The 26,626-nt window shown below is 36.7% G+C and overlaps 1 pseudogene; it reads left to right on the plus strand.

Moving 5' to 3' along the window:
- The first annotated feature begins 9,047 nt into the window (after nucleotides 1–9,047).
- LOC103081285 (UBX domain-containing protein 7 pseudogene) lies at nucleotides 9,048–11,625 on the plus strand (annotated as a pseudogene).
- The last annotated feature ends 15,001 nt before the right edge of the window (nucleotides 11,626–26,626 follow it).

Below are 26,626 nucleotides of genomic sequence, written 5' to 3' on the forward strand. Positions count from 1 at the left end.
TCCCTCCCCAAGCCCACGCCTTGGGAAACCTTTATGAACTTTTTGTGCAAATTAACAAAATTCATTCTCCAAAGATCTCTTTAACTTTAGTGTATCTCTGGCTTGCATAAATCCAAATCTCTAGCTCAACTCTTCTTTAAGCCCTATAAAAAATTGTCTTAGATAACAGCATTAGTGGATAATGTAGACTTTATAGAAGACTCCATAGTCGAGATAGAGGAGGATGTTTGCATTACAGTCATAGGTTGGACTCCCCAAAATGGAGATTTTTGTGCAAACTGTTTATTGGAGAGGGCTATCAGGAACCACACCAGAATCGCAGTGACAAAGCAGGATTGGAAAGAGGAAGAAGTTGAATTGTGATGATTAGGTTGCAAAAAAGACCTTAAGCAACGGGAGTGGAGAAAGAGTTCCAAAGCCAAAATGGCCCTTTGGAGATGTCCATAATTGGTGTAAGACATCTATACTCCTGTGTTAAACAGTCATCCTTCTCTATCTCTGCTAAAGAATCTTCTGAAACATTTATTGTCCTGATGCCACTTGTGTGATATGAGGTCCTCCAAGACAGACACCAAGATAGGATAGCTATGCAAGAGATTTAATATGGCAATGTCTATGAGAGAAAATTAGAAAGGAGTAAAGAGGAGGCAGGGAGAGCTATCAGACTATGATGAAGATTTAATTCCAAGAGAGTGAGAGAGAAAGAAGGAAGACTGGGTGGAAGTGTCTCAGGCACAGTGCAATTCTAATAAAGTTTAGCAAGGCTGTCAGGGAGTCCTTGAGTCAAAGTTGCTTGCCAGAGGAGTCCTGCACTTCTCAGGGGTGCGTCTGACTTACTATCCCTATTGGCTGAGTGTAGGCCAAAGGAAGGATGCACTTAATTTTAGAGCTCAGATCATTAATTCTCCCAGCAGTCAGAGAATTGAGAGGCATATTCTCATAACTCATACAATGAGGTTCTAGAGCTGCTACTACAAAATGAGGGTGTGGAGAAATATGTCTGGAGTGTGGGTGATTCACTGGGATACCTCAATGTTTCTATACTTCTAATGAGAGTAAATGAGCTTTTATAGTGATCATGGACTGATAATGACAATGTAGCTGGAGGCTTAGAAACCTCAGGAGTGAAGATCTGTGTCACCCTAATGCAATGGAACTAAAACAGTAGAAATAAATGCTCACTAGGTTGATGGGTATCTAAAATGGCAGTTAGAGAAAGGTGTTAAATATCAATTATGGCCTCTATTTGTAGTAGCAGACAGATCTTACTAACCTTTTTATTTCATGCTTTTAGTTTAGACATTGAGAAGAGCCATCATTTTTAAATGCCTGTCACAGTCACAGAGTAGACTCAATACTGGACACAAGCATATTTGAGCACTGCAAGAAGTAGATATTAGTGGATTCTATTTGGATAAAGCATTCCATATTCCCTTGGCTCAGCTGTGAGTTCACTTGAAACTGTGGAGCACAGATATTGTGCTTCCCTATTCCTCAATGAAACAATTCTGAGGCACAACCAACATGCTGTCTCAGAGGGTGACCAGCAGAATTGAGCCCCAATACCCGCTCATTAACACACGCTATATTGGCTTTTTCTTTTTTGTAGTATAATTTCCCCTACTCCCTTATTTTTATTTCTTTGAATCACATACTAAATGCATACCTGCAATCCAAGTTTTTATCTCATGTCTGCTTTGGGGGGAACCCCAAACTAAGACAATAAGGAAACTAGGCATTTGTCCCTAAATGTCAGGAAGCTTTTAAAATAGCATTTGCTATATTGGTCCTAGTTCTAGGCATTTTTACAACTTTTCAGAAGTATAGCTGGAAAACTGCAATTGTTCAATATGCCAATGATCTCAGAATACTAATAACAAAATCACCTCCTATATGGAAGAAAACATTTAACCTCATGATTTTATTATGGTTGGAAACTGATAAAGTATGTTATTTTTCATTCTTAATGTAATCGTTATTTTGGTAGTTGTGAAGAGACTTGGCACACACACAAAAAACTCAAACCATTTGAATCTATTCTCTTCTGGTCAAAACAAGTTAAATAGATTCAAAAAAGCATGTAGACCTGGTTCTTTAATTTAAAGAAGAAAACAACTAAGAATGTTGAAATGCATTTATGAAATTAGGTATAGATTATAAAATGCATAATTTAATAAAATAAACTATCAGTAAGTTAATTATTTGATTTTTCATGTGCTAGCTAGAAGGTAGGTGACTCAAAGTCTTAAGTGAAGAAGGAAAGAGCAATATATTTCTTCTTTTTTTCTGTTGTGATTCAAAGTATAAAGATTGAGAAATAGGATATTGGAATATGGGTCACTACATAGAAAACTACATAGAAATAGGATATTGGAATATGGGTCACTACATAGAAAACTTTAATAAGGAGTGGTGCAGCTAATAAAGAAAAGATCCTTTCTCCAATTCCTCTTCATAAAGCCATGATGATGTCTAGGTGCTTATCTATGGTTTACCATATGTTTGCTTTAGCAAACAGCTAGTTTTGTTTTGTTTGATTTGATTTTGAAGGGAAAGGAGAATTGAAGTTTGAATACCTCACCAAATTTCAGACCTGACTAACATTTACATTGCAAGTTCAAAACTCTACATTTCATTAAATAAAATAATCAGAGAAGAAAAGGAAATAAAAGGAATCCAAATCAGAAAAGAAGAAGTAAAGCTGTCACTGTTTGCAGATGACATGATACTATACATAGAGAATCCTAAAGATGCTACCAGAAAACTACTAGAGCTAATCAATGAATTTGGTAGAGTAGCAGGATACAAAATTAATGCACAGAAGTCTCTTGCATTCCTATACACTAATGATGAAAAACCTGGAAGAGAAGTTAAGGAAACACTCCCATTTACCACTGCAAGAAAAAGAATAAAATACCTAGGAATAAACCTACCTAAGGAGACAAAAGACCTGTATGCAGAAAACTATAAGACACTGATGAAAGTAATTAAAGATGATACAAACAGATGGAGAGATATACCATGTTCCTGGATTGGAAGAATGAATATTGGGAAAATGAATAGACTACCCAAAGCAATCTACAGATTCGATGCATTCCCTATCAAACTACCACTGGCATTTTTCACAGAACTAGAACAAAAAATTTCACAATTTGTATGGAAACACAAAAGACCCCGAATAGCCAAAGCAATCTTGAGAACAAAAAACGGAGCTGGAGGAATCAGGCTGCCTGACTTCAGACTATACTACAAAGCTACAGTAATCAAGACAGTATGGTACTGGCACAAAAACAGAAAGATAGATCAATGGAATAGGATAGAAAGCCCAGAGATAAACCCATGCACATATGGTCACCTTATCTTTGATAAAGGTGGCAGGAATATACAGTGGAGAAAGGACAGCCTCTTCAATAAGTGGTGCTGGGAAAATTGGATAGGTACATGTAAAAGTATGAGATTAGATCACTCCCTAACACCATACACAAAAATAAGCTCAAAATGGATTAAAGACCTAAATGTAAGGCCAGAAACTATCAAACTCTTAGAGGAAAACATAGGCAGAACACTCTATGACATAAATCACAGCAAGATCCTTCTTGACCCATCTCCTAGAGTAATGGAGATAAAAACAAAAATAAACAAATGGGACCTAATGAAACTTCAAAGCTTTTGCACAGCAAAGGAAACCATAAACAAGACCAAAAGACAGCCCTCAGAATGGGAGAAAATATTTGCAAATGAATCAACTGACAAAGGATTAATCTCTAAAATTTACAGGCAGCTCATGCAGCTCAATAACAAAAAAATAAACAACCCAATCCAAAAATGGGCAGAAGACCTAAATAGACATTTCTCCAAAGAAGATATACAGACTGCCAACAAACACATGAAAGAATGCTCAACATCATTAATCATTAGAGAAATGCAAATCAAAACTACAATGAGATATCATCTCACACCAGTCAGAATGGCCATCATCAAAAAATCTAGAAACAATAAATGCTGGAGAGGGTGTGGAGAAAAGGGAACACTCTTGCACTGCTGGTGGGAATGTGAATTGGTTCAGCCACTATGGAGAACAGTATGGAGGTTCCTTAAAAAACTACAAATAGAACTACCATATGACCCAGCAATCCCACTACTAGGTATATACCCTGAGGAAACCAGAATTCAGAAAGAGTCATGTACCAAAATGTTCATTGCAGCTCTATTTACAATAGCCCGGAGATGGAAACAACCTAATTGAAACACTTTAGCATTGAGTTTCTCACTGTATGAAGTTCTTAATCTGTAAACAAACACTTGAAGGGACTCATGATTTTATTTTTTTATAAAATGATGAATTCTTTTGTACCCTGAATAAATCTCCTCTCTAATTTATGGGTTTGCAAAAAAAAAAAGTTGGAGCATGATGGAACTTTGATAACTTTTTTCCATATTATACTTTTTTGTCTATAATCACTTGCAAAATATCTTTGATTAAAAATATCATTTTCATAATAAGTTATTTTTTACTGTAAAGTTATGTGGAAGTACATGCTCTGAAACCCAACTGGCCAGACATGAAAGAAAAACCCATTTACAGTTTATTTTATCCAGTAGAACACCATTACCAAAGGACAAACCATAGATATGAACCCCTAGGAGAAATTAACTAGACTAGGGGCATGCCTTAAAATTACAATTTTATTTCAGAGAAAGCAAATATAAACATTTCCAGTACAAAGGTTCAAAGTTTAAATATTCTATTGACTTTTTTATGTAACAAGATCAGAAATTATATTGCATAATTTTAAATAAACATATATAATAAGAAAATAATACTTCTATTTTTTCTCATTCATTTAATGTATATATCCCTATGGTGGGACTAAGCAAAATGTTAATTTACATGCTTTATTTTTTCCTTCCTAAAAACAACAGCGCCTTTACTGTAAATTCCTATGGTAATGATGCAGTCCTAAAGTAGATTCTTTTGAAGCCACAGTTTTCAATAAATTCTATTCATGCCACATTCTTAAGAATCTGCAACTGTGTGAAATGAATATTCAAAGACGGTTACAAATCTCTGTACACTACTTCTGCAAGGCTGGTTGAGTGCCCTGTTAAAGTAAGCAGAGTTCCCAATGCTAGAGTATAAATTCAAGCCATCTAAGAAATTTTACACAGATGAGGCCCACTAACTTCAGGGAAATCCAGGCAAAGTAAGATTCAAAGAACTAAAACATTAAAATAGTTACATTTCAATAGCATCTCTCACATGGCTGAGTGGTTTCTTTTAAACTGAAATATTCAAGACATTTTGAGTTACAGAAAATCATAGCTTGAGACAATATTTTACTGAGGCTTGGGAAGATATTTTTGATTCCATGTTATATTATAAAGAAAAATACTAGATAAATAAAATGAAACACTAGTCTGAATCTCATCAATCTCATAAATCAGAAATTTGAGTGTTCTGTATTAAAATAGCACTTCAAGTCACACAGCAACAATACATTTCTTGGCCAAGCCTTTTGATTTTTTTAAACTTTTAAAAAATTTTTAAATTATTTTTTAAACATTTATTTCTTTATTTTTTAAAAAAATTATTTTTATTTATTTTAAAACATTTTTAATTTTTATTTTTGGTCGTGCAGCGTGGCATGTGGGATCTTAGTTCTCCTGCAGTGGAAGCACGAAGTCTTAACCACCGGACCGCCAGGGAAGTCCCCAAGCCTTTTTAAAAATAAGAAAAAGCTGGGCTTCCCTGGTGGTGCAGTAATTGAGAGTCCGCCTGCTGATGCAGGGGACACGGGTTCATGCCCCGGTCCGGGAGGATCCCACATGCCGCAGAGCGGCTGGGCCCGTGAGCCATGGCCGCTGGACCTGCGTGTCCAGAGCCTGTGCTCCGCCAATGGGAGAGGCCACAACAGTGAGAGGCCCGCGTACTGCAAAAAAAATAAATAAATAAATAAGAAAAAGCTTAAGAAATTCATAAAATTTTCTGATGGAAATATGAAAGCCACTAAAAAAGGAACTCAATATATATAAATAAATAAAAGTATTTGATAATATATTTTCATAGATGGGTCTTTACTTCTGTAAATGAGCTGCCAAATTCATCTTGAGTTTCTCAACACTATTTCTATATTTAAAGGAAATGTTTTCCTTTTTCATTTTCACAGGTAGGATATCTACTATTCTTATGGTGAGAGATTGCCAGAAAAATGTACAGCATGGGAATCAAGTGGTGGATTTATTTTACCAAAATACTTCATTAAAACATGAAACCAAATATAGCCATAGGCATATTTTACCCTACCAAAAAACAAAAAAAGAAATAATATATATCATAAAGTAATAATATACATTTATTGCATAATACATAATTGTATAACAGAGTTTTGTGTCCTCATTAGTGGATAGCACAGAAAGCCAATAAATCAATTGGGAGAGTTTTCTTTTATAGCTGCCCATCCTATATATATTGTTATAGGGATTTTTGGATTTTCCCCACTAGCTATTTAGATTTAACTTTACAAAGCTAGAAAGCATTAGGTGGCTATTTTGGAAAACCTATGCCTTCAATTCCAGTAAGCTGTCACCAAAATCTATTCCTACCAAATGTTACAGAACACCATTTCAAATTCAACCCTTAGCCAACCCATCAGAATTCAATCCTTTCTATTTTTAAAAGAAAGGCATATCAAAATTATTAACTTTTAAAAAATTTATTTAAGGGTTCACACTAAATTTTTTGTTTCACTTTGGATTTTAAAATATTACAATTGTCTTAAGAATCATTTTTCTGCCATGAAACCCTAATTTGAGTATTAGGAAACATATGCACTAGAATGGAATCTCCATGAGGGCAGGGATCTTCTTACTCAAATGTATGATACCCAGTATGTGGCTTGGCACACAATAAAAACCAATGTATAGGAAAAAATTACTGATCATTTAGTTCTTTAAAAAACTATTGTGTTGAGGATGGGGGTAAGCTTACTGAGATATTACAATGATATTTCTAAGGAAAAAAGGTAAAGAACAACCCTTAACAAAAAGAGAAAATTTAAATTTTATCTGCCTGTCAAATATATTATTCATATACTGCAAAGCAATCCCTATAATCTAGTTTGCTCACACCTTTCTCTAATCGAGGATTCCTGCCAGCTTTTATAACCCCAAAGCAGAATATCATGTAATATTGAATTCTGAATTTAGGTGGGCATAGTAAAACTGTCTTTAAATCATGATGTGGAACTCGGTATTTTACAGGTAGCATATACTTTCCTTTTGTGGTGTACTTGGTCTCAGATCAAAGAAATTAACATTTTATTCACCTTATAGATCAATTCTTTTTGTTTATTGATGGAAGCCATGATTTTATAACTTTTTCTCAAAGCCACAAACACTGAATTTCATAGAACCATTCTATAGCTTATTGGGAACCATTCTTTCATCCATCTGTAGATAAAGATTATTAACCCTTATATTAACTTTCCAGTGGATCTTCTTCAGAAAACCCATGTAAACATCATTTTTCTTAAATCATTATCAGAGTTTAAATTTTATCATTGCATATTTTGCATATAAATTATTTTCACAGGGGCTTCCCTGGTGGTGCAGTGGTTGAGAGTCTGACTGCCAATGCAGGGGACATGGGTTCGGGTCCTGATCTGGGAGGATCCCACATGCCGCGGAGCAACTAGGCCCGTGAGCCACAACTACTGAGCCTGCGCGTCTGGAGCCTGAGCTCCGCACCAAGAGAGGCCGCGATAGTGAGAGGCCCGCGCACCGCGATGCAGAGTGGCCCCCACTCGCCGCAACTAGAGAAAGCCCTCGCACAGAAATAAAAGACCCAACACAGCCAAAAAATAAATAAATAAATAAATAAAATTATTTTCACAGAGGAAAAAGATTTTCTTATTATTTTCATGCATTTTTAAATTATATAGTCATCAAATTCATCACATTTCTGTTCACAGTAAAACAGAGGAAAATAATCAATGATTAATATGATCAGTAGATGCAGTAAAGCCATTGATAACAGTCAATGTTCATTCATTAAAAAATTTTTAGAAAAGTAAGAATAGAGGTAATGTCAATTTGATAAAGAATGTCTGTAAAATCCCCAAACAAACATCATCTTTATGGTGAATTGTGAATTATAGAAAGATTAGACATGATACAAGCATGTCCACTATGAGAATGTCAAATGAACATTATCTTAGCAGTCTTTTCCAAATGTAACAAGACTAATAAAAATGAATAAATTAATTGTGGTTTATTTACACAATTCAGCAATGAAGATAAATGAGTTACTGCTACATATGACATAAACAAATCCTGCACAGAAAATGTAAAGAACATGAAGCCAGTCACAAAAGAAAATTGTTTGCATTATATAAACTTCAAAAACAGGTAAAACTAGTATAAGCTGTTAGAAGTCAGAGAAGTGGTGCCATTGAAGGGGTCACTGTTCCTTATAAGAGGCATCAAGGAGCTTCTGGGGCTCTAATAATATTCTCTTCTTTTAACTGGGCACTGTTTACACAAATGCACTCACTTTATTAAAACTTATCTGTCTTATTTATTTAGTTATCTTTTGTATATTGTTTTGTAATGTATAATTCAATAAATGTATTTTAAAAAGGGATCTGCTACTCGCTACTATATAAAAAAGTAATTTTGTATAGTAAAATAGTAATACTATATAATATATAGAATATTTTATGATATATTAATGCTTTATATAGTAATAGAATAATAGCATATATTCAAAAGCTAATTATAGTAATGCTATACAGTAATGTGGTAAATTATATAATAATTCATTAAAATATAATAATTATAGCTAATACATATATGCTTAATGTATGCCCAGTTCCAGTGCTTGATATGTTTACATATTAAAGCCTCAAAAAAAAAAATCCTGGACTTCCAAATTCCAGTTCCACATATACGAAGTTTGGAAGTCATCACTTTGTCCCCAAAACAGGAAAAATGCTAAACACACTGAAAAAAATAAAACCTCCTTTTAGATCCATAAGAGAGTAGAGGACATGGGGAAAACTGCAGCCTCAAGATTGGAGACACAGACTGGCATGTCTTACCAGAAGAGACTTAAAGTGGAAACCACCATGGGAAACAGTGTCCGGTTGGAAAACCTGAACTGTAACTGATGAATTACTGGAGGCTTAGTGCAGAAAACTCTGAGAATTAAAAAGTCCAGGGAGACCTATTTATAGTGGACCCCACAATATTATGAGATTTACCCCCAGGAGCTTAATCAGGTTTCCTCAGTAAATATCAGAGAGAAAAAAATACCTTTTGCTTCTGGCAAGGGGCAGGGAGGGATGGGGGAATAGTTTTGAAATATACCACAGTATTTTCTGTTCTTCTTAACAAGGCCTTCTCTCAGGGAAAGCTAATTATCCGAAGCCTTACCTGCTGAGGTATTATCAGAGCCTAACTGATGTGGGAGAAAGAAAACACCCAGTCCAGGCCACTTAAGCCATTCTGTCCCACCTAAGGAGGAAAAAGACCTCTGAGAAATTCTTATGAAGCCCACATTCCAGGGGCATAGTCTCACTCAAAGATTAAGACCTAATCATAGGACTATACTATGCTTACCTTTCCCCCACATTACTAAGGCCTATTTGTATAAGTTCCTCTTACCCAGTACAACATGGTCAACTATTAAGAAAAAATTACATGGCATACCAAAAGAAAAAAAAAAAAAAATTAAAGAGCATCTCAGAACCAGACATGGAAGGGATGTTTGAATTATCAGACCACGAATGTAAAACAACTACCATTAGCATACTAAGGGCTCTAACGGATAAAGAAGACAGCATGCAAGAACTGTCATGGGCAATGGGCAATGTAAACAGAGAGATATAAATCTTAAAAAAGAAACAAAATGTTGTTCGGCCGCAGCGGCGGCAGCGGCGGCGGCGGTAAAATGAGGTGACTGCGCGGCGTCTTTGGCGGTGAAGTGGTTAATTCGTCAGTTCACCGCCATCACCAGTGCAAGTGAAAGGGTAGGGAAACACATGCTTGAAACCTACCACAATAACCTGGAGATGGCAGTCGCTATGTTTCTGGATGGTGGAGGAATGGCTGAGGGGCCCCGTACCAGTTCAGCAAGTGTCTCCACTGTCAGATCTCACACAGACGAGGAAGTCCGTGCCTCAGTTTCTCAAAAGCAAGAAATATTGGTGGAACTAGAACCTTTGTTTGGTGCTCCTAAAAGACCTGCACGTTCAATATTTGGTGGTTTCCGGGATTTTCAAACTAAAACTATTCGGCAAGAACAGGAATTAAGAAATGCAAGAGCACTAGATAAGAAACTACCCTTGCAGATCTCTTCTGGCCACCCATTGACTTGATGCATGAAGGCAGCTTAGAAACAGCCAAAGAGTGTGGCCAGACGCAGAATAAGTGGCTGATGATAAACATTCAAAATGTACAAGACTTTGCATGCCAGTGCCTCAACCGGGAGGTACGGAGCAAGGAAGAAGTGGAGAATATTATTCGGGAACATTTCATTTTCTGGCAGGTTTATCATGACAGTGAGGAAATTCAGAGATACATACAGTTTTATAAGGTAGGGGATTTACCCTGTTTCCATCTTGGATCCTGGGACAGGTCAGAAGCTAGTAGAGTGGTACCAGTTCGACCTATCTTCCTTCTTGGACCAAGTAATGGGATTTCTGTGTGAACACGGGCAACTAGATGGACTTTCTAGCAGTCCCTACAAAAAAATGTGCCTGTTCGGAGAGCCTTATAGATGCAGGTGAAGACAGCCAGCTAGAAGCTGCTATCAGCCTCCTTGAAAGAGACACAATTGATTACACACAGGTGAAACAGGATAGCCACTCAGATGAAGAATCTGAGTCTGAATTTTTTTCTGGCAGTGAGGAGTTCATATCCGTTTGTGGCTCTGATGAAGAGGAGGAGATAGAGAATCTTGCCAAGTCGGGAAAGCCTCCCCACAAAGATTTGGGGCATAGAAACGAGGAGAACAGAAGGTCACTGGCTGAGCCCCCTGCCAGAACTGAGCCTGGAACAGCCACAAACCACCAAGGATTGCCAGCCGTGGATTCAGAAATATTGGAGATGCCACCGGAAAAATCAGATGGAATACTGGAGGGCATTGATGTAGATGGACCAAAAGCACAGCTGATGTTGCGGTATCCAGATGGAAAAAAGAGAACAAATCACTCTTCCAGAGCAAGCTAAACTACTAGCTTTGGTGAAGCATGTCCAGTCTAAAGGATATCCACATGAACATTTTGTTTGTTTGTTTGTTTTTATTTTGCGGTACGCGGGCCTCTCACTGTTGTGGCCTCTCCCGTTGCGGAGCACAGGCTCCGGACGCACAGGCTCAGCGGCCATGGCTCACGGACCCAGCCGCTTCGCCGCATGTGGGATCTTCCCAGACCGGGTCACGAACCCGTGTCCCCTGCATCGGCAGGCGGACTCAACCACTGTGCCACCAGGGAAGCCCCACATGAACGTTTTGAACTTCACACCAACTTCCCTCGAAGGAAACTCTCTCATCTGGACTATGATATTACATTACAGGAGTCAGGGCTCTGTCCTCAAGAGACTGTCTTTATACAGGAAAGAAATTAACATCATGGCCTGACCACTTTCAGCTTACCCCCTTTTCCCCTGTTTCTGTGAGATACCGTGTCACTGAGTATGCATTTTGGCTCATAGGACCATAGAACCAAAGGTGGGCAAGCAAGTCACCTTCTTTCTCCTTTATTTATTGTTCTCTCCTATAATCAGTCTCCCCCCCCCCCCCCACTTTTTTCCTCTCCTCTCCCATTTTCTTCTTTTTCCTACTTTTCTCTCTCTTTCTTACCTAATCTGGTGACCAAATGGAAGTGTAAGGATAAGACCTCCTATTACTGGCAGCAGGATATGTATGTTCCAATAAGTGGTCTCCTACATGGCACTTTTTGGGGATCAAATGATAATGTTACTCCTCAGACTGCTTTGGTAAAGGAATGGCTAGATTCATATAAGAACAGCCTCCCTTTTTTGTAAGCCTTATTTTTAGCAGGAAGAAGAAATTCTCTAACACATTTTGTTTTGTTGTTCATGTAGGAAATATCATATAACAAAGTGTCCAGGCTTTTGTTTACATGCAAAAAGCATCCTTTATAATTATTGCTCATCATATTTAAAATTTTTTTCAAAGGATTCCCATCTTCCCAGCTAGAATTATTTCCATGATATGTGTTATTGACAAAAAGAGTGTTAAATTAGGGTGAGTAGCATGGAGTGGCTTTCAATATCCTAGGCTGAGACAACTTTCTTCATTATCACTCTATACACTATCTTGATCCTGCTAGTCCTGGAATGGACATTTCATGAGCATATTGACTGGGATAGGAAGGTGCTTGCTGTTTTTTCCAGTACAGCATACTGGTTCCTTTGGCCCTTCCACTGTTTGGGTCCACAAGTGATCTATAGGAAGGCAGCTGTTCAATAATCATGAGTACAATGGCTTGTAGTTGTAACCAGTATGCTTATTGATTGTCCTATGTGCTTTAAGCCATACTTAATGTATGCCCCTGGGGGAAAAAGAAAAAGATGCAGCTGAGAGTTGCTAACCATGTTCCTTTGGTTACAAATAATGATTCATTTTTTACCCTTGGTTGGAACAGTCTCTAAAAGGCTCTGGTGACTGAGCTTAATTCCTCATGCTGTTTCTTGCAAAAGGTATCAAAACTGAAAACCTCTCTAAGGGGAAGATATTTAAAATCAATTCATAAGAGAACATTTACTAAGGGAGGTGGGGAAGATTACCAGTAATCTTCAGATGTGAGTTTTTTCTGCCAACAAAAGCCACATTCAAATTGTGGTTGGTGAACGCTTTTTTCAGTATTATTTAGGAAAGGCCATCTTGAATCTATATAATACGATTTGACTTATCAGCTTAACATGCTCAATTTGTATTTTGGGCTTTAGAGTCCTCTGAAGGGGTAGTAAAAATCCTCGTGGCAAAATCAGAACTTTAACTTGTTATAAAGCCATAATACAGAATGAACCTATTTTGTCGATTGGGGTTTAGACTGACTGATTCTTCTACTTGAGGAACATAAATTGCTATTGCTCAGAGACCTTTAGTTTCCCATCTACTTTAAGATCACTCTCCTGGCAAGTAGGGGATTAAAAAAAAACAAAACAAAACAATGATGCTTGTGTGTTGCTAGTACACAATTACAATTAGAAAATACAGTTTCTAATGGCTGGACATTGAGAGACCCTCCCTAAAGAATTAGTTATATATGTCCTTAAGGAAATCATGGAAAATTCTGTTTATTCTTCAGTGATTCCTTTTGAATTAATGTTCTTACATTTTTTTCTAAGTCTGCGTAAATGCTTATGTGTAAGTATATAATTGTATAAATATTTATAAATATATTAATATAATTACCAAAAAAAGAACTAGAAAACATTTTTCAGATTAAAAAAATTAAAATGGAGAGGACACAGTTTTTAGGCGCATGAGCCCACTGAGTCCCCCTTTGCCTGGCAAAGCAATAAAGCTATTTTCTACTTCACATCCCCCCCCAAAATTAAAAAGAAATGAAGAATGCTTTTGATGGGCTTATTAGTAGACAGAATATGGTTGAGTTAAGGATCTCAGAGCTACAGCAATAGAATCCTCAAAAACCAAAATGCAAAGAGAACAAGGACTGAAAAAAAAAAAAAAAGAACAAAATATCCAAGGACTGTGGAACAACTACAAAAAGCATTACATACATGTAATGGGAATACCAGAAGAGGAAGAAAGAGAAAAGGGAAGAGAAGAAATGTTCCAAACAATAATGACTAAGAATTTCCCTAACTCAATGTGAGACATCAAACCATAGATCCAGGAAGCTCAGAGAACACCAAGCAGGATAAATGAAACCAACAAACAAAAAACCTAATCATATCATTGTCAAACTACAGTATATCAAAGATGAAGAAAAATCCCGAAAGAATCCAGAGGAAAGAAATTCCCTATCTATAAAGGAACAAAGATAAGAATCACATATGACTTCTCAGAAACCATGCAAACAAAAGAGTAGGTTGAAATATTTAAAATGTTGAGAAAGAAATAACCAACAACCTAGAATTCTATACTCTATGAAATTATCCTTCAAAAGCGAAGGAGAAATAAAGACTTTCTCAGACAAACAAAAATTAAAGGACTTTGTTGCCAATAGACCTACCTTGTAAGAAATGTTCAAAAATTTTTTTCAGAGAGAGGGAAAACAATATGGGTCAGAAACTCAGACCTACATAAAGAAAGGAAAAGCATTAAAAAGGATTAAGTGAAGGTAAAATAAAAACAAATTTTTTGTATTCTTAATTGATCTAACAGATAACGGTTTGTTCAAAATAATAATACCAAATATATATGCTTCTGTGTTTGTATTTCAGTGAAATAATGACAACAATGATACAAGGGACAGGAAGGAGTAATTAGGATTGTTTTATTATAAGTTACACTACTCATGAAGCAGTTTTGAAAGTGGACTTAGAAGAGCTGTAAATATATATTGTAAACTCTAAGACAACCATTAATTTTTTTTAAAAAAAGTATATCAATCTACTAAGAAAGGAGCAGCTAAAGGATCATATAAAATGCTCAATTAAAAATAAAAAAGCCAGAAAAAAGAGTGGAAGACAAAAACAGGAAGAGATACAAAATGTAAAAAATAAACAACAGTAACAAATGTGTTATATATTAATGCAACTATATCAATAGTCAATTGACTTTGAAAGTCAATGATCTAAATCACCAATTAAAAGACAGAGACTGTCAGAGTATATCAAACAAAGACCTAACTGTATGCTATCTACAAATAATGCACTTTAAATATAAAGACATAGAAATAAAGAGTAAATGAATGGAGAAAATATACCATGCTAACATTAATCAAAAGAAAGCAGAACTAGCTATATTAATTTTGGACAGGGCAGACTTCAAAGCATGGAACGTTAACAGGGATAAAGAAGAGCAATAAATAATGATAAAGGGGTCCAAGAAGACATAGCAATCCTTAATGTGTAGACAGAACATCAAATTATGTGAAGCGGGCTTCCCTGGTGGCGCGGTGGTTGAGAGTCCGCCTTCCGATGCAGGGGACACGGGTTCATGCCCCGGTCCAGGAATGTCCCACATGCCGTGGAGCGGCTGGGCCCGTGAGCCATGGCCGCTGAGCCTGCGCGTCCGGAGCCTGTGCTCCGCAACGGGAGAGGACACAACGGTGAGGGGCCTGCGTACCGCAAAAAAAAAAAAAAATCATGTGAAGCAAAAACTAGTAGAACTTCAAAGAGAAATGGCTGAATCCACTATCATACTTAGAGACTTCAACACTCCTTCTCTGAAGCAAACAGATCAAGCAGGCAGAAAATCATTAAAAACATAGTTGAGGGCTTCCCCGGTGGCACAGTGGTTGGGAATCCACCTGCCAGTGCAGAGGACACGGGTTCGAACCCTGTCCTGGGAAGATCCCACATGCCATGGAGCAACTAAGCCCACAAGCCACAACTACTGAGCCCATGTGCCACAACTACTGAAGCCCGTGGGCCTACAGCCTGTGTTTCACAACAAGAAAAGCCACAACAATGAGAAGCCTGCACACCGCAACAAAGAGTAGCCCCCACTAGCCGCAACTAGAGAAAGCCTGCGCGCAGCAACGAAGACCCAACACAGCCAAAAATATTTTTTAAATAAATAAATTTATAAAAAAAAAACATAGTCAAACTCAACAATACCACAAATCAACTGGATATAATCACTTTGTAGACTACTTCATTCAACAATAACAGTATAAATATTCTTCTCAAGTTCACAAAGAATGTTCACCAAGATAAACCACATGTTAAGCCATAAAACAAACCTTAACAAATTTAAAAGAGCAGAAATCAAACAATGTCTGCTCTCAGACTACAGTGGAATTAAACTAGAATCCAATAACAGGATGAAAACTGGAAAATCCCAAAATATGTGGAGATTAAACAACACACCTTTAAATAAGAAGTGGACCTAAGAAAAAACATCTAGAAATTTAAAAATATTTTGAACTCCATGAAACTGAAACTTATCAAAATGTGTGGGATGCAGCAAAAACAATACTTAGAGGGGAATGTAGAGCATTGAATGTGTATATTAGAAAAGAAGAAAGATCTAAAATCAATAATATAAGTTTCTACCTTAGGAAACTAGAAAAGGAAGAGCAAATTAAGTTAAAAGTAAGTAGAAGGAAAGAAATAATAAGAATTAGAGCCAAAATCAATGAAATTGAAAACTGGAAATCAATAGAGAAAAATCAATGAAAATAAAGTTCTTTGAAAAGATTAATAAAATCAATAAGCCTTCAGCCAGACTAAGAAAAAAAGAGGACACAAACTACTAATATCAGAAATGAAAGAGTAAATATCATTACAGATCTCGTGGACACTAAAAAGATAATAAAGGAATATTATGAACAATTCTATGCCCACAAATTTGATAACCTAGATGAAATGGACCAACTCCTTGAAAGACGCAAACTGCCAAAACTCACACAAGAAAGAGACTATCTGAGTAGGCCTATATCTATTAAATAAATATAATCAATAATTAATAATTTTCCCAAACAGAGAACACCAGGCCCAGATAGGTTCACTGGCAAATTCTACCAAATATTTAAGGGAAAATTTCTACCAATTCTCTACAATCTTTTTCAGACAATAGAAGCAGAAGAAATACTTCTTAACTCATTGTATGAGGCCAGCATTTCCCTAATACCAACACTAGGCAAAAAGATTACAGGAAAAGCAAAGTACAGACCAATATCTCTCATGAACTTAAAAGCCAAAATCCTCGATAAAATACTAGCAAGTGGAATCCAAGAATGTATACAAAGATTTATAAACCATGATTGAGTGGAATTTATCCCACATATTTAAGGAGGAACCTTAAATGTATATTGCTAAATGAAAGAAGCTAATTTGAAAAGGCTACATACTGCATGATTCCTACTATAATGACATTCTGGAAAATGCAAAACTATGGAGACAGGAAAAAGATTAGTGGTTCCAGGGATTTGGTGGGGGAAGAGGGATGAAGAGCCAGAACACAGAGGATATTTAGGGCCATGAAAATACTCTGTATGAGACTACAATGGTAGATACATGTCATTATATGTTTTTAAACCCATTGAATGTACAACATCAAGAGTGAATTGTAACATAAACTTAGGACTTTGAGTGATTATGATTATGAATGTAGGTTCATCAATTATTAACAAATGTACCAGTCTGGTGTGGATGTGGATAATGAGAGAGGCTACGTATGTGTGGTGGTAGGGGTTAAATGGGAAATCCCTATACCTTCTGCTCAATTTTGCTGTGAACCTTAAACTGCTCTTAAAAAAACTTTAAAAAATCCTATGATCCTATTATACATACTATAGAGTAATAAGTATATAATAATACAGAGAAATGATAGGTATAGTAAACACATATATCACGTTTAATGTATGTACTGTTGTAAGTTCTTTAAATGTTTGCAAGTTAATTATTTTAAAAATTATTTAATCCCATTATTCTTCTCAATTTACATATAAAAGGGTATCAGGAAAACAGAAAGTGCCTTGTCCAATGTCACACAGCTAGTTCATGGCAGAGTTGATACAAAACTAGCTATATAAATGGAACAAAGGCAAGGTATGCCACTCCATCAGCATCAAGTACACATTTCAGATGTGCATTTACCGTCTCATAGTACAGTCAGAGTCTATTTTCATATAAAAGAGAGAAATCCTTGCTCATGGCGACTACTGAGTTCTTCCATTTGTGTTCTGACATTTTTTCCTCCTTCTCAAACTGTCCCTGCAACTGTTCTTCATTGTCTCCAACAACAACAGTGCTGTGGGAAAAACTACCATTCAACTATCAATCTCTTAGTGAGAAGTCACCTACAAAGACTGAGGCTGAATTATGCAGGCACAGTTTTGCCCCACATGCCTCTGCTACCTACCCACTCTCTCCACCATGAAAATAGTGAGGTAGGATAAACATATTATGAACAAAATATATATATATATTATGAACGTATCTAGAATAATAAATTCAGCAATCCTCCAATTCAATTCTGCCATTATGAGATATGAGATATGAAACATACTATAACCTAACTGCTTTCTCTATTCACTTTGAGTTGTTTTTTTTTTTTTCTTGCGTTATGCGGGCCTCTCACTGTCGTGGCCTCTCCCATTTGCGGAGCACAGGCTCCGGACGCGCAGGCCCAGCGGCCATGGCTCACGGGCCCAGCCGCTCCGCGGCATGTGGGATCCTCCCGAAACGGGGCACGAACCCGCGTCTCCTGCATCGGCAGGCGGACTCTCAAGCACTGCGCCACCAGGGAAGCCCATGAGTTGTTTTTTTGATAAGACGGAATTTGAATATATTACTTGATTCAAATTTATTTTGTCTCCCCAGTTAATATGGAGGTCATGAAGTGAAAAAGAACAAAAGAGGAGAGGGATTAATAAATGAAGACAGAGCTGATTGCATTTTTCAGGCTAGGCAGAATATTAACACAGTAATTATTTATGCTCCCACAATTATTTTAGTACCCACCTCTGTAATATAGAGTATTCAATTAGTCCTTGTGTAACAGTTTCTCTTCTCAAGCATCACATGTGTAAATCAGGGACAGATTCATACTATGCTAACTCAGATTAGTGGATTTTCCTTTTTTCTTCAGTTTACTGCCATTGTGTTATTCACATCTTAAAACTTAAGGGTTTCTGGGAGACATCATGCAACTTTGAAAGGTAAATAACACTACCCCTTTAAAAAACAAACTTTTCATTTAAAACAAATTTTATTCACTGGTTCTCCTAAATCTTTCAAATAGACTTTTTGGTTAGCTCTACTAAGTACGTATATTTGTTTTAAACTGTTTATTGAAATGCTACTTGATTTTGGTAGAGCAAAAGAAAAATTCCATTAAACATTGATTATCCCTCAACACTAATGTTAATTATTCTTAATACTTATTGCCAAAATATGTTCTAAAATAGCAGCACCAAATACTATTTTATACCTTACCAGCAAAATATAAGCTTGAATTTAAACAGTACCTGTTATATAGTACCCACCAATAAAAGTTACTCACAATTATTGTTGTTTTATCATTTCTTAAACCTTCTAAGTATAATATGGGTAACACCTTTGAGCGTTTGCTAGGTGAAAACTGGAGCTTTCATTTTTATTGTATTTGACTGTAACAGAAACTAAATATGTGGAAAAAAGTTTATATATCAATTGTTTTCCTCCTTTATGTTCATTATTTGAGGCCTGTCTTTCTCAGTTGATTGTGCACTTTTCTGTTGCTTCTTTTTTTTTTTTTTTTTTTTTTTTGCGGTACGCGGGCCTCTCACTGCTGTGGCCTCTCCCGTTGCGGAGCACAGGCTCCGGACGCGCAGGCTCAGCGGCCATGGCTCACGGGCCCAGCCGCTCCGCGGCATGTGTGATCTTCCCGGACCGGGGCACGAACCCGTGTCCCCTGCATCGGCAGGCGGACTCCCAACCACTGCGCCACCAGGGAAGCCCTCTGTTGCTTCTTATAGCACTTCTGTGTTTGAGGAATTCTTAAATCAGAAGTTTGACAAACACTCTCTTATAATGTCTAACCCGTGATGTTTATATCTTAACTCAGTTACACATGGGAATTGTTTTGGTATGTGGACAGGTGGGTATCTATGATCTTATTTTCTGTACTTCTGTTTTCCCCATGCCACCTTTACCTAACACTTTCCACATATTCAATTATATCTTTTCTACTTTCTTGTTCTTTGGTCTTCTTAATTGTTCATTGTCTCTCCCTCTCTATTTTTCCCTTCTTGCTTTTGTACACTATTCCTTCACTTTTACTTTTCCTTAATTAAAACCTGCCATTCAACCTCTATTTTCTCTTCCTTCTCCATTCAATGACGCATATTTACCCTATTTTCCCTGATCCGGTCATAAAGATTTTTGAAAAATGTTAAACCTCAGTAATTCTTTCTAATTCAAGAGAAGAGGGAATAAGCAGCACAGATGAAGATAGAATTAATCACATATATTAATGGATTACTTAAAATAAATCCAGTTTAATGTAACTGTAAGACTACAATGCTGATTTTAAAAATACATAATAATAGGGCTTCCCTTGTGCCGCAGTGGTTGAGAGTCCGCCTGCCGATGCAGGGGACACGGGTTCATGCCCCAGTCTGGGGAGATCCCACATGCTGCAGAGCGGCTGGGCCCATGAGCCATGGCCGCTGAGCCTGCGCGTCCGGAGCCTGTGCTCCGCAACGGGAGAGGCCACAACAGTGAGAGGCCCGCGTACCGCAAAAAAACAAAACAAAACAAAACAAAACAAAAAAATACATTAGAAGGCTGCATAAGTTGATCAGTCAACCATAGTAAACTAAAAGGTGAAAAACAGGATGCTGAATGCAATAAAGAAAAAATTAAAATCATGATCTAGGTCTTGAGTTTACTACATATATGAAAAGAATGTATAAAAATTATAAGATAAAAAGGCAATCTCATATATATTTATTAAGAATTCATAATGAATAATTGTCATAATCAAGCAAATACTCTAAGATCGGGGTAGAAGCCATAGTGAATGAATTAGGAAAGCTTTATAAAAAAAAACCTCAAATGGAATTACTGTTCAAAGCAGAGATTCTAAGAAGGAAAATAGAGAAGGGCATTCAGAAATTAATAATGAAAACTGCTATCATGCATAAAGTAGTTACTATGGGTCAGACACTGTCATCTATTCCTCAACACAATCATGAGAAACATACTGATTTTATGGATAGGAAAACTGAGGCATAAAAAGGTTAGGAAATGTGTACAAAATCACACAGACAGCAAGTGGCAGACTGAACCTAGGTGACCAGCTCCGGAACCCATGTTTTTAACCACTACTCAACTACTTTCAAATAGATGTTGACTCTTAAATAGGTATAAGATGTGCTTAGGAAGCAAGAAATAGGATTATCTTGATGAAAACAAAAATGTAAAGACCTGAGAAATCAGGCCAAAGAGACATATTGGGGCTATTTTATAGATTGAAATATGGATAACATTGATCATGGTTTTTAGTCCTGGAGAATCATTTAAATAGGGAGAAATCCTGATTTAGGAAGATTTGTCTAAAAGTTGTATAAAGAACAGAGATTGAAAACAGGGAGATCAATATTCAAGGCATAAGAGCTTGACCATAATTAATTAAATAATTAATTATAATTATTAATCTGTAGTTATGATCTGTACTGTATGCTTGCCCTGTGGCTCTGCAACTGTCCTAACTGGAATCTTATTTTCTCTGTTTAGATGTCCAATCCCATCCCAGACTCAGATATCTGTGGCATGGTACAGAGAAAATTTTATTAACTAGAACCTCATCAGCAGCAATCTCAACATCGTGCATACTATTACATTTTTATTTTCCATCAGAGTTTCTTCAAGAGCTTTCTATAATTGATATCTCCATTTCCTCATTTACCATTCTCTCCTCAATCTTTGCCATTTGGATTTCCACCTTCATTTACACAACATTTCTGAAACGGTACTTGTAAATGTCTTCAATATCCTTCATCTTGCTAAACTTGATTGTTTCTTTGGGTTTTGTACCTCCCTGGAACTTACAGCAGCTTTTGACGCAATAAACTATTCCCGTTATCCTAGAACACTTCTCTTGGTTGATGCAACACCACACTCTTGGCTCAAAGCCTACTTCTTCTCTATTTCCTGTGCTGGCTGGATTCCTCTGATAGGCCACTAAATATAGATGACCTTCAAATAATTCTCTAGTCTATATCTCTCCACTAAATCCAGGTTTATAGATCTCACTTCTCTGACATTTACACTTGGCTGTTTATTAGGCTTCTCTGACTAAAAATAGACAAAGCAGAAATATTTATTTCCTTCAAAATCTGTCTCCCTACAAATGTTTCCACTTCATTGTATGGTACGACCATTCACTCAAGTTAAGACCTAGGAGTTTTCCTTAATTCTTCCCTCTACCTGAACCCCTCCCAAACCCCATCTACCACTCTTACTAGCTTTAACTCCCAAATATATCTTCTCTATCTCCAGTTTTCTTCATCTCCATTGCTATTACCCAAAATCAGGTCATAATTATTTCTCCCCCAGACTCTTACAATAGTTTTCTGTTTTACCTGTGTCTTCTTTTATGTTTATACAGTTCGTTCTTCATGTAGAAGCTACAGTTTATCTTTCAAAAGTATAGTTCTCAATTTTTTGCTTAAAATTATCTATGAGTTTGCACTGCACTTGGAATAAAATCAAAAACCTTATGTGGCTTATAAAGACCTACATGACCTAACTTCAAAGTACTTTTTTGACTTGACTTACTACAATTCCTGTGTCATTGCTCATTAAGCTCCAACCACAGCAGCCTTCTTTAGATTCTTCACATTCTCAAATCTTATTTTGGCCATAGTGACATTGTACTCATTAATTTCTTTGTCCTTTTGCAACAAACACTATGCCTCTGGGTCTTCAAATGACTCCCAGGTGGAAATTTCTTGTCAATCATATCTCAGCTCATATACTCATCAGAGGAACCTCCCCTGATCATCTTGTCTAACATAGCCCTGTCCTTTTCTCCCCTCAGCCTCCAATCCCAGTTACTCTACAATATACCCCCTTTTATTGTCTTCACAGCACTATCACAAAATTATCCTGATGATTTAAGTTTAAATCTTTTCTTATTTAGAACTTAACTTCTTGAGAACAGAGACTCTTTGATTCTATTCCTAGTCCATTGCACAATGTCAGGTGTGTAGTAGATTTCAATAATATTTGCTGAATAAAGGGATGAGTGAAACATAGTTTAAATAAATAAACTTTTCCTTCTTTCACTTTGGCAAAACCTCCACTCTAGTTCTAAAACTTGGATCTTTGTGCACTTTTAGTACCTGAGTTCATATGTTGATTCCCTTACTGGTAGTATGTATAGTTTTTGGTATTTTCCAAGTCTTTTCAGGGATTTGGATCCCCAACATCTAACTCCACTGTTGTTCAGATTCCTACAGGAAATGAACATCTGAGTATTTCTTTCCTCCTTGTTTCCAGATTTCTCTCAATTCTTGGCTGTGTCTCTTTAACTCTGTGTGGTTTCAGAACTCTGGATCTCCTCAATCTCTCCCATCCTGCAGCAAATAAAACCCACTTAAAGTTAGTCAGTGATATGTTCAAGGGAACATGAGCTGCATTTTGTAACCAAAGATGAGAGACTAAGCAGGAAAAAAAGAGAAAGTGGAATCTAGAACCACTTTCAAAGATAAGTAAACTAATTTAATTAACTTGAAATGCATAAGTAGCCAATGCACACTTAAAGATATGGATGAGGGCTTCCCTGGTGGCGCAGTGGTTGAGAGTCCGCCTGCTGACGCAGGGGACACGGGTTAGTGCCCCGGTCCGGGAAGATCCCACATGCCGCGGAGCGGCTGGGCCCGTGAGCCATGGCCGCTGAGCCTGCGCGTCCGGAGCCTGTGCTCCACAATGGGAGAGGCCACAACAGTGAGAGGCCCGTGTACCGCAGGAAAAAAAAAAAAAAAAGATATGGATGAGTTAGGAAGAAATAGGAGAATTCTGCATTAATATTATAGTTCAATCAGTAGATGTGAAAAATATTTAAATAAAAAGAATGAGAGGAAATTTAGAACTAGTCCTTACAACAAGGCTACAATCAAGTGGGAGGACACTAGAAATAAAAGAACAAAAATAATAGCATCAAAGAAGCTAAGAGAAGAGAATTTTTCAGATAGGAAAGCTTCTCATTTTCCCTCTGTTTTATTCAGTTCCTTTAAGGTGGTGTCTCTTCAAAGAGCAGAATGCAATACTTCAAAATAACCCTGGATTTTGTGAAAATTTTAGATTCCTGGTTCCACCCCAGTATCACTGAATCAGAATCTCTGGGGTTAAGGCTTCATAAATCAGAATTATTAATTAATGTCCCAAGTTATTATGAGGCATGCAAAAGTCAAAGAAACACTGCTACAAGCCTTAATTCAAATTCTATATTTAAGGTGTGCATATCTTGAGACTTATGATAAAACTGAAAAAGAAAAATCCTAGATACCCTTTAAAATGCATTTTTGGTAGTTTCCAGGAGACAAAATTCAGACTACAGAAGATTAAGTAGAGAGTTAATAGTGAAGCAATAGATGTCATATATATGGATTCTTGGCAGTGAAAAGGAAAGATATATAATTGCATCTAGACGTTTCAGCAGGGGTAATAAAGGACATTTTCCCCCCTAAATTGAATAATGTGAAAGCAAAGGACAACTTAGTAGACAGAAAGTTTGAATGTATTAGCTATAGCATTTTTTCAGAAATTTAAGGACAATTTAGTAGCTAAAGTTTTTTCAGCTTATTTTAAAATATATTGACTTATATGAATACTTTTTTCCTAAAAACAGGTAAAATCTGATTATATGTACTCTATATAAAAGACAGCATTATGCCTTTGTAGGAGACAAGCTGGAATCATGGTTTCCTGGATTGTTTTCAATTATATCTTTAAAAAAATTGCTTTATCTGAATCTTTATCATACAAAAATAATTTCACTAAATAACATGTCTGATGTATTACTCTTTGCATTTGTTATAGATTTGGATAATAAAAAAATCTTTAATTGATCAATCATGCATTTATGGAATACAATTATGTAGTCAGAATTCTAATGTGCTCTCTGCAGAATCAAATGTCTAAGAGGGGATCTTTATTCTCAAAGAGTTTAAAGCCTTTGTATTGAAAATAATGATAATAGGTAACACTTAATGAGCACCCATAGGAAACTTTTTAACATTCTTTATCCTCACTTAATCCTCACAGCTATCCAATGAGGAAGTAAATTTACCAGCATTATCTCTAACTTACAGATAAGGGAGCTGAAAGACATGGAGATTAAAATAACCTACTAGGGTTGTAGAGCCAGTTAGAGGAAGAGATGAGAGTAATGCACAGAGTCCTGCCTTTACTATTGAGTTGTTTCATCTTCCCTGGGTAGACAGCAAAGATCAGCACAAATGAGAGGATACGTATTTTTAAATGTGAAGAGGCAGTTTATCCCTAATGCTGAATTATATAAATTTATTACTTTTTTGCTCAGAGAAAAGTAAGAGCTGGAGCAGCTGAGATGAGTTCATGAGGAAATAGAGATCAGAGATTTTGGAGAGAATGGAAGTGGGCATGACTCCATAATTCACTTCTGCTTACTTTATTATTTTTGGAAGCGTTTATGTTTAAATATAACTTCAAACTCAAAAAAAAAAGTTGCAAGAATAGTCTAGGGTACTTTCTTATACCTTTACTTACTTTTTCCTTCTCTCTCTCTGCCTTTCTCTCCCTCCCATGTTAGCGCAGCTCCTTGAGATCTATTCTGTATGAATAGCTGTGAACTAAGACACATTATCTGATGCCCATATATCAAAGAACAATGGAGGAATAGCATATGATAACTGCTACAATCCCATCCATTCAAAAGGAGGAAACAGAAGACTCACAGCAGTCACTTGCCAAGAGCAATTTTTCAATCCAGTCAGACACATGTTGCCATTTCCTTGATTAAGTCTCAATCATATTACTAGAATTTGTTCTCTGTGGCTCCCGCCATTCTCTAGGCTCTTGAGTCTGCTTTCTGAGCCATCCATACTTTTTCCCAGTGAGAAGACCATGTTTGCAACTGAGTAGGCAGCCCAGCCTGCTTCCTGGTCAAAAAAGTTTGGGGGTCCAAAAGCCTCTTTTCATTTTGTACAGCCTCTCTTCCTTTCAGTACCACTTGCTACAACTCTTTTAAAAACCTTGTGGATTTCTTATGTATCAATTTAAAAATACACTCAATTAGACAAGAGCAACACCAACAATTTGCTTAGAGGTAAGCCCTACTATATCTTAGGTTCCCTTTGAGACTGCTGTGGGACCACACCCTTAAGATCTTTAGAGGACCGGCTCTGGCTTTAATCTTTAGCCTGATACTCTTATTTAATTTGAGAATTGTCTGCCATCTGGAGAGGCCAGAAATAAGAAATTTTTGTACCAGAAAGTCCTGGTTCTAATATATGTAACAGTTTATTCTTAGAACACCTTTCTCTTCTCACATTTGATCATAGGAAGTTAGAAGCAGCCAAGGGGCACTTGCAATACTATTCTTGGAAATCTCTCTAGCATACATCCTCCCTATAACTAACACAATCAAAGTGAACACTGTTGCCAAACATTCCACCACTGAATAACAAGGGACTCTTTCCTCTGGTTTCCAGTAATATATTCCTTTTTTCCCCCTCTCACCTGCGGCCTTCTCTAGTCCCTTTACCCTTTGCAAATGCTCTTCAAATTCATTTTAGCTTCAACTCACTGCACAGACCCAAAGCCAAATCTGCATATTTTATGTTTTGGTTACACTGGCACCCTACTTCCTGCACCAGAATGTGTTACAAGTGTTACAGATGCATATTAGGTCACTCCAAAACTTAGCAGCCTGAAACAACCACAACCATTTACTTTCTTTGCAAATTGGCAATTTGAAAATAGGTCAGCAGGA

Source organism: Lipotes vexillifer, unplaced genomic scaffold (assembly GCF_000442215.2).
Source record: "Lipotes vexillifer unplaced genomic scaffold, Lipotes_vexillifer_v1.1 scaffold178, whole genome shotgun sequence".
Lineage (NCBI taxonomy): Eukaryota > Metazoa > Chordata > Mammalia > Artiodactyla > Lipotidae > Lipotes > Lipotes vexillifer.